Source organism: Giraffa tippelskirchi, chromosome 8 (genome assembly GCF_054371585.1).
Source record: "Giraffa tippelskirchi isolate mGirTip1 chromosome 8, T2T-mGirTip1v1.2.pri, whole genome shotgun sequence".
Taxonomy (NCBI): Eukaryota; Metazoa; Chordata; class Mammalia; order Artiodactyla; family Giraffidae; genus Giraffa; species Giraffa tippelskirchi.
Window position 1 is genome coordinate 153,326,925 of NC_137282.1, and position 13,210 is coordinate 153,340,134.

Sequence of the window (13,210 nt, forward strand, 5' to 3'; positions counted from 1 at the left end):
TGACCCAGGGATCAAACCCACGTCTTATGCATTGGCAGGTGGATTCTTTACCACTGAGCCACCAGGGAAGCCCATTAGCTGGTGGTATATAACTCTGAAGAATGGTCCTCATGGTTTGTAGGAGAACAGTGAAAAATATGAGTAGAAGCAGGTCATTATTTAACTGATAAAATGAGTGAAACTGACAGAGAGCCTGATGGGAAGTGAACTCACTTACCGAAGTGGGTCCAGAGGGCCCAACTAAGAACTAAGAACTAAGAGCAGGAAGGACGTTAAAGGTAAGGAGAGTTGGACTCCACTTAGGGAAGAATGTTCTAACATCAGGACTGCCTAAAAATAGAACAAGCTGATTGAAGAGGTAATGAGACCTCTGTCACTGGAGATGTTCAAGCAGAGGTGGGAGGACCTCCTTAATTCTCCAGAATTCTCCAGAGGTAAGCCGTCTGTTGAACAGAGGGTTATAATGGATGACTATTCCTTTTTCTCCCAGCACTGAGATACAGGACTTAAGGCATATTTGTGTCCCAGTTTTTAATTGGAAAAATAATGTAACAGCATTGTAGTAATTTTGACAAAGGCAAATAGCTGTACCCCTAATGTGGTCTGACTTTTTGCTTTGTGTATTATGTTCCTCATTAGCATACACATAATTTCTGTGAAACAGTGGACAAAAATGAACAAAATGTTATTTTCCTACTCTTGAGGAGTGTTATATTCAGTATGACTCATCTGTTTTTACACTTCTAAGTACTGAGAATAATAAGATATTTAATGGTGTATTTTTATGTTATTCCTTGTTCAAATGTTTAAATTCCTTATTAGCAAAGCCAAAATTATAATATATTCGAAACATGTTGGAATCTTACATAGTTTAAATTTTTCGTTGTTTCAAGATTTTGACTTTACTATTTCTGTGGTCCTTGAGGATTGCTCAGGACAAAGTTCTTTTGACTTGTATAATTACCACACTGGATTCCCAGTATTTCTTACCCCAGGGTGGGCTGTATCTTAGAGTAAACTCTGATAAAGTACATTTGGGGGTGGGATGGTGAGCAGAAGCTTCCAGTGACCAGAGAATCTGTGATTACTCTCTAGGTCATGGATTTTCAAAGATCTTGAATATAATTAAATACATTTCTTAATAAACTAGGCTGAACATAATTTAATCTTTCCCCGAAGGTACTTCAGAGTCTTGGAGTGCTCTGGGGTCATGGTGAACATCAATTACCTTCTCACGGTGGGTGTGCAGAAGGAGATAGTTAATAGAGTTCCGTTTGATCGAGTCCTGAATGACCAGACATTTGTTCTATTATTATAAGTAGTCTAGTGTGAAGACTCTGGAACCAATGCTTAATGTTAAATTCTCAGGCTGGAGAGAATGTAATAAAGATGAGCTCTTTGGTTTTGAGAGACTGAAAGTTGCTAATAATTCACATGGCCGTGGTAGTTCAGAGCACTTTTTTGAAGCCTTTAATGTACTGTCACATACATTGTCTATTAATTGTTACTTATAACAATCCTGGGGAGAAATACAAGGCAGCTGGCATCTCATTTTTACAGATGAAGCTCAGCAAGTTTAAGTGACTTGGGAAAGGTCACACAGTATTTAGATAATGTGTGTGTGTGTGTGTGTGTGTGTGTGTGTGTGTGTGTGTCTGAAGCCAACTGACTCCAAATTCAGTGTTCTTTTTAGCATCCCCAAGGATACTAAACCTTGGCACAAGGTGACAGTCTTGAGTCCTGACTGTGTTCTCTGGGCTGTATGTGTATTACCTCACTTAGTCCTCACAACTACCTGATGAGCTGGTAGGTAGCAGGTCTTTTGGTGTTGTGATTCCATGTTAAGAGATGAGGACACAGAGGCACAGAGGGGTCAGGGTATATAGCTAGCACATGGTAGAGCTGAAATGTAAACCCAGGAGCTTGGGCTCCAAAGCCTAGGTCTCATCATTATGCTGCCCAACTGCTTAGTGTTCAGATACACCACCATTGAATAGATAAGAGCTATGCGTCTAAAAGTATCTTCCTATCTTTAAAGACCTATCCTAGGTCTGAGGTCATTCTGACTGAGGTTTTGAACCCAGATCTGCCACCTTATTTAGCTTGTGAGCCTGTTTCTTCATCTGTAAAGCAAAAAGGTAGAATAGCCACTTGACATACGTGTAAAGCACCTACTATGGTGCTCATTCCATGTTGTTGTTCAGTTGCTCAGTCGACCCCATGGACTGCAGCACACCAGGCTTCCCTGTCCTTCACCGTCTCCCGGAGTTTGCTCAGATTCATGTCTATTGAATTGGTGATGCTGATTCCATAGCCTTTATTTTTCAAAGTGGTTGCTGATTTTGTTACCCTTATTATTATGCATTTATAATGGCTAAAGTCATATTAATTTTTTAAAAGAAAAAGTTGTTTGTATTTACTTCCCATTATGTGAATGTGAGTATATTAATTGGATCTAATTGTCTTTCCTGAGTCGTTAAAATTGGCAAACCTTATAATTACATTTGTTTATATTATACCTACCTATACTTAATTTATAAGTGTATTTCATTAGAGAACCAGCAAGTTATATGAGGACCCAAAGTAATTGTCCAAATTATTTGTCAGATGGTTTATTTGGGGCTGAGATAGAGCTGCTAAAGTATAGGTTTGGATTTAAAAGCACAGAGAGAAATGTTGATTTCAGTGGTTGCAGACAGGTCAATGAACTGTACAGTGGTCATTAGAAAATACACAATGATCACCTTTATTCTGTCTGAACACCCAGTGCCTAGAGCTTCCATTTCTACTCTATTCCAACTACATTTGCTTTTTCTTTTATTATTTGTTCAGGGTATCTTCCCAGTAACTATTTATTTACCACCCTTTAATTAACGTGTTTTCTTGATGTTGCGCTTGGGGATGTAACCTCTTTATAACATGGGAACTGTGTTGGCTTAACTAATGGTACCTACTTAATAAATGGAAGTGATGATAACTGTTTAATAGGTGCTTTACATTTTTAACTTTTTACAAATATATTTTTTAAAAACCTATCTTTTCACATTTGTTTACATTTCAAATAGGTATCTTTTTCATTTTTCCTTAGAGGAAATGGTAATACTGCATATGCATTTCCAAACTATGCATATTTCTTCTTCTTTCCTCTTAGGAGTTTTTATTCATTCTTTCAGTAAATTTTACAGAGTATGTGCTTTGGGCTGCATATTCCCCAGGTCCAGGGAGTATCATAGTGAACTAGACCGACCAGGTCCCTACCCTCAGGAGCTTTGCCATGAAACTTAGTGATGACCGTGGTGAAAGGAGCATGTCATGATTTGGGACCTGCTTCCAAAGGAATGTTTCTGTGACATGTTCCACGAGATTCTGGCCAGAATTCGTCCTCATCACTGCAGAGTACATGAAGCTTGTATCACAAATTTCATCATGCACTTAAATGCAGGGAAAAGCACAAGTGGTGTTTGCAAGCACTGAAAGCATAAGTTGTCTTTCGGCTCTTTTCTTATTGTCTCTCTTATCTCCCGCCTTTCCTTTGTCGCATTCTCAGTTTTCATAGCTTAGTCATTATCTCCTAGTCCTTTCCTAAAATGTAATCGGGTGACCTAAGGGCAGGAAGGTTGTCTGAGTGGCACCAGCATGATTTATGAAGGGGCTTGGATGTGAAAGTTTGCCATGCTGGGTAGTCAGGTCTGACTTGAGGCAGTGCTAACCCAATTTGTGTCCAGTAGACTGTATCTGGGCAAGTCACTGTTTGTACCTCCATTTTCCTGTTAGTGTCAGAAGTTGCAATAGCATCATTTTCTAAATTCCCTGCTAATGCTGCAATTCTGTGATTCAGATACTCCTGAAAAGTTGAGTGTGCTTTTTTTTTTTCAGTAAGTGGAAATCTATTTTCCAATGAGCCTGGAAATCTATTTTGCAATTATTCTCTCCCCAGGGTTTACAACTTATCAGCTGTGTGTTGTGGCTTCTAACGCTGTGACTGCTCTAAGCCCATCAAGAGGTTAATTACTTGTAAAGAATAAGGAGCTGCTGGAGACCTGTCACACGTCCAGGAGAGCTTTGGAGTTTACCTCTTCGGTAATGTTAATAAACAGATGTCCTCCATGTATCTAGTTTCCAAGTGGAGGCATGACAGTACTGGGCTGTGTAGCCTGGAGAAAGTCAAGTTGCCGATGGCATTGAGTACTGAATATCATGATCCATCAGGACTGTCCATATTCTCTGAGAGCTTCTCCAACCAGAGAACAAATAATACTTTTTAAAAAACAACTTATTCCTCCATGGTTTACCGTTTAAACCTTTATTTAATTTTTAAAATTGAAATATAGTTAATTTGTAGTATTTCAGGTATACAGCAAAATGATTCAGTTATATATAAATATTTAGCTATGTATATATATTCATTTTTGGATTCTTTTCCATTATAAATTATTACAAGATGTTGACTATAGTTTCTTGTGCTATACAGTAGGTCTTAAATAGTACCATTTTTGATTGTTTCATCTTGTTCTCCTATAGTTGCTAAAAACTCCAAATGAGGAAACAAATGAGAACATTTGTCAAAAAACATTCTAATTGCCAACACAGTTCATCTTCCTTCCCATTCTTTTCTGTCTGGAGTGGAATAGCCCCAGGCCTTTAAACTTGCTTTCCTATGACTTAAGCAGTTCCAAGCATTTTAGCCCCATAATACTGCCTGACTCACAGGCTCTGTCCTGAAGAGTATTGTCTTGATTTGCTTTAAAATATACCAGCCAGGAAATTCCTGCTGCGTATAGGAAAGGTATTTGTTAACACACACACACACACCCCACCACCAAGCATATCTATTTTCATGCTTTCTTTCAGGAAAGCATTGAGAGGAAGGAAGAAGAGCTATCTAACCAGCTTTCGGTAGTTGTCAGGGATGTCGTTAGTGGGAATCTCAAGATGTTAAGTTTAATTTTTGAAGTAGTTTATTGGTAGTTCTAGAATGGCAGTGCTTTTTAGGTAGCCCCATTACTTCCCTGGTAGCTCAGATGGTAAAGAATCTTCCTGTAATGCAGGAGACTTGGGTTCAATCCCTGGGTCAAGAAGATCCCCTAAAGGAGGGAATGGCAACCCACTCCAGTATTGTTGCCTGGAGAATTCCATGGACAGAGGAGCCTGGCAGGCTACCGTTCATGGGGTCGCAAAGAGTTGGATGTAACTGAACGGCTAACATTTTCATTTTCATTTGTTATTGAGCAGGACATGAAGGGTCACCAGGAATATTCTGTAGAAAGTGGGCGTATAAGGAATTCCTTCTTTTCCCCATTCCCCTTATTTTATTTTTTGGTTTGCTGTATTATGTTGAGTGAGGATGGCTATATTCCATCAACAGCATGTTACAACTTGTCGAAAATTACTCAGCCTTTAATGTTAACGTGCTTCAGTGTTGAACAGGTACTTAGTTAACCATTTCTGAGTTTCCTTGGAGAACCGTGGGCAAAGACCAGAGCCAGGAGTTTTGCCTGTCACTGGGATAGAAGCCTCAACCAGGAAAGCCTTGAACTCTTAACTGAGTTGGTAGACTAGTACCACCTTACCTCTGGAGTTAAGCTTAGAGCCCTCTTTCTTCTTATTCTTTCTGTGACTTCAGAGCTATTTCAAGAATTATTTCTTGGGGCTTCCCTGTTGGTGCAGTGGCTAAGACTCTACCACTTGAGCCTGGGTTTGATCCCTGGTCAGAGAACTAGATCCCACATGCCCAGCTAAGACCAGCACAGCCGAAAAAAAAAAAAAGAAGAAGAAGAAGAAGAATTATTTCTTCTAAGAAAAATCATTCACTTGTACCATGTGTGTTTTCTCAGGTTATAGGAGAGGGATGGACTCCCAAGAAAATCCTTTCATCAGTCTTTTTTTTTTTAAACAAGAAGGTTTTTTAAGAAAAGCCACTAAATGATATGTTTCATATTCATGGAAATTCATCAAAGTTGTTTTGGCCTACTGTCTCCTACCTGACTGCTTTTCACTTTAGGTAACTGCTGTGATACAACTGCCTGGAGTTTGAAAAAGTAAGCGGAAGAGCTAGTGCTATTAGTTAAGTTCTCAACTCCTGGTGCTGTAGGAACCCAGTGAGCATAATCCACAAGTGGTCCCTGGAGGAACTGAGTTTTCATGGGAATGTCACATACCTTTGCTATTAGAAGCATGATGGTGTTAAAGGTGTCTACAGAAAGGACAGTTTCTGTATGCCTTATATTGGATTTGATGAGGACTTCTGACAGAGGTTTTTTTTTTTTTAGCCTCTTAGTTGCTGTGGCAATACTGAATTTTACAGAGGTTTGGTGACCTCTACAAGTACCAAGTAAAGTTAGATATGATAAAGGAAGCCATATGTGTCCTAAATACAGATACATAGATTGAATTTATATGCATGTTTGCCTTCATTCCACGTGGTGCTTATTATCGTGTGTGTGTGTGTGTGTGTGTGGTGTATGTGTGTTTCTTCTTTTATCCAGGCTTGTTGAGAAAAAAAAAAGACGCTGATTCATAGTATCATTGTCTTTGTTTTCCCAGAAGAATTCTGGGTTTGTTTCTAAATTCATTTTTCTATAATCCTGAGTTTAATCTTTTTTGTTCCCCCTCTTGCAGACACAAGGCACTTTGATTTGTGTATGTTAATAGAAGTCAGGTTCATCTCAAAGAATTAGAAGAAATGCCAGTAATTTCTTAGAGCTCTTAAGGATGATTTTTTCCCCTTGTTTCTTAGTGTATTGCCCTTTATGGACTTTCGTGTTAGGTGTCTGAAGGTGAGATTGGAAGATTCTCAGAATTTACTGGTCATATCAGATGGTCTGGTCACTACCAAATATATTAACATATCTGTGAAGTAAACCCTTTTGGATCTTTTCTCATGACAAAAGTAGAAAGTTTAATTTTGGAGATGAAGAGGTTTTTCAGATGTATTAACTAGATTTTGTTACAGTGAGGTGAGAGGCACTTTTCAATGGAACATTTCTCATGTAGTAGCCAGTGGATGGCTTGGCTTCCTGGTTGTAATTACATGCCAAAGGCTCGGTGGTTATTATTTTAGAAGTTAAGTTCATCATGGATTTCCCAAGAACGAAGAGTAGTGCACCCTGATTGTCCACATTAAGGTTGTAATTCCATGCAGGGTTTACGGTGTCATCATAGAAACTAGATGGAATTACAGCCCCAGGCACATTTTGGAAGACTATTTATTGACATGCTTTATAAAGTTAAATAATTTTGTAATGAGACTTAGAAATGTAATCCTGGCCACATAGAACGTTCTCAGTAAATATTTGTTGTTTATTTGATTGACTTCATTTACACCTTTAAATAAACTTTTTTTTTTTTTTAAAAGTCTGGGGAGGTTGTACTTAAAAGTATTTGTAGGGCTTAAAAGAAATCTTGTCGGAAAAGGCTCTTAAGGTTTTCTGCATGTTTGTGATGGAAAAAAGTTGGTTTCCCATATGAATATGTTAGTTAATCTTCTTTGTTTCTAGCCTGAAGTGTAATACTGAGTGGGTCTAGTGTTCAAGAACCTTTATTTTTGACAAGTTTGACTGTCCTGTGTGTTTTGTCTTACGTAAACATCTGTTTCCAGCATAATCCTCGAAAACCTGTGTGTCTCATACCTTTGAGGTGGACCCCTATGAGGGAAATAACTACACAACCAGAAACTCTGGTTGTCTGTTGGAATATCAAATGGGTGCTTTTCTATTTGACCTTAATTAGAGCAGGAACTATGAGAATAATTCACTAATTCATGGTGTGTTACCAGATTGGAAATGGCCTCTGTTTTTCATGCTTCTGGACATAGTACTTCAGAAGACTATAAGGTTGGAAGTTCAGAAGGAGACATTAGATATTTCAGAACTTGATATGGTTTTTAAATTTTAGAGTCTGTGTTATTTACTGTAGGATGATTATATATAATCTTTGTAACAAGGTATTACTGGAAGCACTATTGCCTGTACCATCATGCCCTGTGAGATATAGTATCCAGATGCTAAAAGTCAATATGTTTTGAGTAATTTTTTGAATTTGCATGCTTGTAAGTTTGTAGGCATGTATGAAAAATTCTTCAAAAATACAGAAATTAAAAAAAATACAAAAATTTCAATTAAGGAAATTTGCATTGATATTCTTTTAATTATCCAAAATAGTTAAAATTTGTATACAATTATGTTAACCATCTTAACCATCTATTACTTAAATTTTTTGTTCCTGGAGCTCTTCCATTTTTAAAAGTTTGTATATAGACTAGAGATGGTAAATACATATACAGGTGGAGCTAAAGTCAATACTTTCTGCTCTCAAAAGAACTTACTGAAAAAGAAAATATCTCACTTTGTGAAATGATGTTTTTGTTGAAGGTCTTAGTACCACCTGAAGCATGTTTCAGCTTTTAACAGTTTAAAGGTTGAGCAATGACCGGTTTCTCTGTTTCCTGATTTGTTGCCATGCAGTAAAGGCTAACTTATTTTTTTAATCACCTGTACACAATGAATACCTGTAAACATTTAATGTCAGCTCTGTAAGTTAGATGCAGACTTAACAAAGTCTGACTCCTTGATGCATCTTACCATGAGCAGAGAGCAGCCTTCTCCAGCTTCTAACAGGGAAGACTGCTGGGTTTTACATAAGTTGACTTTGAAAGTGGTGGTTTTTTGGCATGTGGCGTGGGTGCAGCAGTAATCCTGAGCCCGCCTTTCAAAATGTGCAGAGATGCGTCCGGGTCTGTGGGCGGGGGAACCACCTCTGTGCCCTCACTTGTTACTCATTCAATTGTTCCTCACCAGTAAAGGGAAAACCCAGAGCTCTGTACCCAACTCGGTCTCAGTAATGGGGGTGGGGGGAGGGGCTGGAGATGCCACGATCATTTGGCCAAAGGCTTCATTTTGGAATAGTTTAGCAAAATGCAGTTTTATTACTTGACTTACAGTGTGTGCGTGCTTAGTCACTTCAGTCGTGTCCAACTCTGCGATCTTATGGACCATGGCTTGCCAGACTCCTCTGTCCATGGGATTCTCCAGGCAAGAATACTGGAGTGGGTTGCCATTTCCTTCTCCAGTGTGTATTCCAAGCTAATATATAAATGGCATGAGCAATGAAAACAGAGTATAGTAGTCAACAAAATTTCCCACGTTCTTACAAGTTCACCTGATACGACAGTGAAAGCTTTTAACTTTTTTTTCTCACATAATAATTCCTGGAGCTGTAAGCTGAACGGGGTGTGTATGTGTGTATTTTGTTTGCAGAAGTTAGCAAATATGTTAGTCCGTTGTTCATTTCCTCAGTTTTCTGAAAGAAAGTTTCATTCAGTATACTTCTGTGAAGTCTCGTCCACCTTTAGAATATAAAGGTGAATTAATGAGGAATCCTTTATTGTGTTAGAAAACACTCCTAGGAAGGTGACACTTCACTTGCATATAAGACTCAACATGTAGAAGTTGTATAATGAATTCAAAGAAATTGAATTATGTATTCATTAAGAAGGCATTATCCTTATTAGCAGAGACTCGATGATTATGGTTTTGCAGAATGCTAAATACTTAGGAAGGAGTGGGAAAGAATGTCACTGGCCTGGCACAGCAGGGGCTAGGGTGAAGTCTCTGGCCTGTCATTAACTGTTGTGTGGCCTTTGACAAATAGCCTACCTTCTCTGGGCCTTAGGAAAATGAGGAAGTTGGATTACATCAGTGGTTTTCAAATGTGGCTTCAGAAACCCCTGGAGAGTTCTAGGCCTCCCACCGGCCTCTGTTGAATGAGCCAAAGACGGGGTTGGAGGTGGGGTAGGGGGTGGGCAGTGAAGAGAGGTTGAGGCCCAGGGATCTCTAAATTAGAGTTTCAGTTCATGAAGCCACAAAATCAAATGATCTTTAAGACCACTTCCAACTCTTCTGTTTCATTCCCTATAAAAAATTAGCTCTTGATCATCCAGTAAGGAACCGAGCCTCTCATAAGAGAAAGTTTTAAATGAGAAGGGGGGGATGGATTCATCATCTCCGAGGGCTGCAGCTTTCCTGCTGTCAGAAGAGTCTAAGATCTTCCCAAAGGAACGGAGATGAGAGCTGAGAAAGGTGATTTCTCTCTACCATGTCCCCTGTGAAGAGAAACTTAAGAGATGAGAGAAGAAAGAGTCAAGATACTGCTAGATGTCCCCGTGCCTCCAAGCTATCACCTGCGGGCTGGTTCGTCAGCCCTGTGGTCTGCATCTGAGTTAACAGTCAGATGATGAAAAAGTGGCCGCATTCTGTCCTGGGGTCAGACCATGGGGGCGCCAGGAGAAGAAGTGTGGTCTGAAACAGGCCCCGGTCAGGGGCACTGACAGCTCCTGGGCACCCAGAGACTCAGCCTCCGCCCCTACCGCCCAGGCACAGATAGTATCTCAGGGGAATGGCGACCGGGAGCAGGGGAGTAAAGGAAAGTCGCAGGGATCCCGAAGTGGTAATATCCATAGTGGCGGCAGAGCAGTTTGCCAAGAAGAAAATGCTGGCACTAGGTTGCCAAGCATGTTTGTACTAGAATGGGGTTCAGACATTCAAACAGAGCACTGTCTGTTTGCAAGGACTCATGTGAAAGGTTTGTTTGTCCCAAGCTGAAATCCAGGAGGAGTCTGTCTGTCATAAACACTCTCAGGTCGTCTTCAACCCCCTTGAATCTGATCTCCAAAAGAGGGGAGACAGAGGACTCGGGTTTTCAGTTCTCTAGTGAGGAACGAGATGTTTTTCTTCTAGACGTTGCTGCCTTTGAGAATTAAGGAGAGCTCTCTGTCAAAAGTTCCTGTGGGAGGGTTAACAGAGGTGGAAAGTTGAAATAACCTTAAAGGCACAGAAGCTGAGAAACTGTCCTCTTCATCCCTGAAGCCACAATTAGTTTTGGAAGGCTGTCTGTGCAGAGACTCAGGGCCGTTCATTTAGAAAGCAGCTGTGTTGGATGCCTCCGGTGTGTTGGCCCATTGGGTACCATATCTCTTCCTTACCTTGTCTCCATCCAAGGTGAAGAAAGCTGCATCTTGCTTGAAGCTAGACTGATGAATGGACATCTAGTTTTGCACTCTGAACGTACCAGCAAGTGGTTGGTGACCTTACAGAAGGAGTCCTTTTTGGTAAATAGCCTGATACATATTTTTAAACGCCTGATGGAAGAAGGCAAAGGATGCCTTTTCTTTTCTCTCATGTTTTGGAAACCTGGATCTCATCAACCTTCTGGTTGGTTTTGGCTGTCAAGGCTCCTTATGCCAGAGCCAGTGCAAGCCAGGTTTCTGAGGTTTGCCTGACTCATGTTGGCAGCCTCTTAAAAATAACTGTCGTTCCAAGTTCAGCTTAAATATATAACTCAACAAATAAATACATATAAAGTATATGAATAGAAGCAGGAAAGTGTGGATTAATAGACCAAAAAGTACCCGTTGTGCCATGAAAAATACTATAAAACACTCTTAGGAAGGTTCTTATGTGTTATTACTTGTGCAGCAAATGTAGAGGCGCTGACCCACTTCTCATGACCGATCATTTCAAATTTCTCTGCCGGGAGGTTGCGAACTGCCAATCCCTTGCAAATTTCCTTGATGTCATGTATGCCGTTGGTTTATCCCAGGCTCTGCATGCGGAAGTGGTTCAGCATTCTGGTAAAAAGAGATTGTGTGCCCCCCGCTTTCCATGTTCCTTCTTTTCTTTCATGAATGTCCTTGGTTGCTTAGAATGAGAAATCCTCGAATATCAAATTACATGATTATTGCTGATTTTGAAAATGAAAAGTGAGAACAGAGAGTAGAAAGGAGGAGAGAGATGCTTTGTGTGGGAGCTGATGTTCACTGTGTTTGGATACAGATGTGGGCAGGTATGGGGGGGCACTCTGTAGGGGAACCAGCTGCTCCCCGAGAATGAGGTCAGGACTCAGTTCTGTGCCTTTGGCAGCTGCTGTCCCTCAAGGCTTTTTGGGGACATTACCGTAAAGGGGATAGGTGACATCAAGCAGGGTTTTCTGGCAATTGTTTGTTGTACAGGGAGCTCTCATTTTCAGGTCCCAGCTGTGTTCAGAGGAGTCAACATGGGTACTTTCATCACGCATCTTTTTTCCCTCCCAGCTTCTGTTATCTGCCACGTGTATGTTTCTTTTGGCATTGAAGCGCAGGGTTCTTAAAGTTGCTGACAAATAATCTCCATTTCACATTTCGCTGGCACCGTGGTCTCACTGTAAATGCTCCCGGTATGTTCTTGGGAAGTTGCATAATTGCAGCTACTCGAGTTGACTGTGCAATATGTTCAGTGACTAATGGCCTAATCAGGACTTGAAAAATATACAAACAGTTCAACAGAAGCCATTGATTCACTGAGCTCTTTTCAGCCAGACAAGGGTGAGCTAATGGGGACGGGAAAGACGGAGGTGTGCAGCTGCGTCTTGGGCTATTGAAGTCAGGGCCTGCCCACAAACCCCGCAGACCGCTGCAGCCTTGCTTGGTGGTGGTGCATCATTGTTCCTTGTTCCCCCGCGTTGAGTTTGGAGTGCCCCAGGGTCGTCCTGAGTGGCTCTCACGGATGTTCCTTAATGTGCATGTTACACGTGTGGCAACTCTGTGCCTTTCTGCTAAATGGTGCTCTGGCAAGGCTGCTGGTCTCACGTGTCCTCTGTGGCGTCACCCTGGGGTTCTGAGGATAGAATTACAGCAGAGACTATGCCAGCCTGGCTGCAAGACTTACCTGGGCACATGGTTGATTGACACGTTCTGTCATCCTCAGCGGCACCTTTCCTTCCAAAATGTGCAGCTGAGATGCACAGAGGTAGAGACTTGCAAAGGAACTACTACAAAGTTCTTACACGTGGCAGGTAACAGAAGCTGGGAGGGAAAAAAGATGCGTGATGAGTAGCCCCCTCACCCCCCGCAAAATAAAAGGATCCCCAGAAAAGTTCAGGAGGAGTATCAGTCATCAGTATCTCATCCCCTTTCCTTAGGGATTTATTAGAGAGCCCCTAAATTCTATACCTCTTCCCTGCATCCATCCCTTTCCCATACAAAATTTTTTCTTAGCTCCATCACCAATTGACTGTTTCAATTTTTTGATGACATCCTTCAATCTCTAGAAGCTAGTCTCTCCTCGATGTAATAATTCAAATCATTCCTAGTTAAAACGTTAGGAATTTGGTGTTTTCTGAAATGATCGACTGTTTCCTTAGGCACATGCCAATTTATTCATAAATAAAAAAAATAAAA

At 40.6% G+C, this 13,210-nt stretch overlaps 1 protein-coding gene across 2 annotated transcripts in view; it reads left to right on the plus strand.

Annotated features, from left to right (window-relative positions):
* Nucleotides 1–13,210, plus strand: part of ATXN1 (ataxin 1) — a 451,903-nt gene that overhangs the window by 116,711 nt on the left and 321,982 nt on the right. For both annotated transcript variants that reach the window (XM_081518164.1, XM_081518155.1), the window contains exon 3: nt 3,938–4,080. The gene's annotated coding sequence lies outside the window, so the exon portion shown is untranslated. The remainder of the gene's footprint in view (nt 1–3,937; nt 4,081–13,210) is intronic.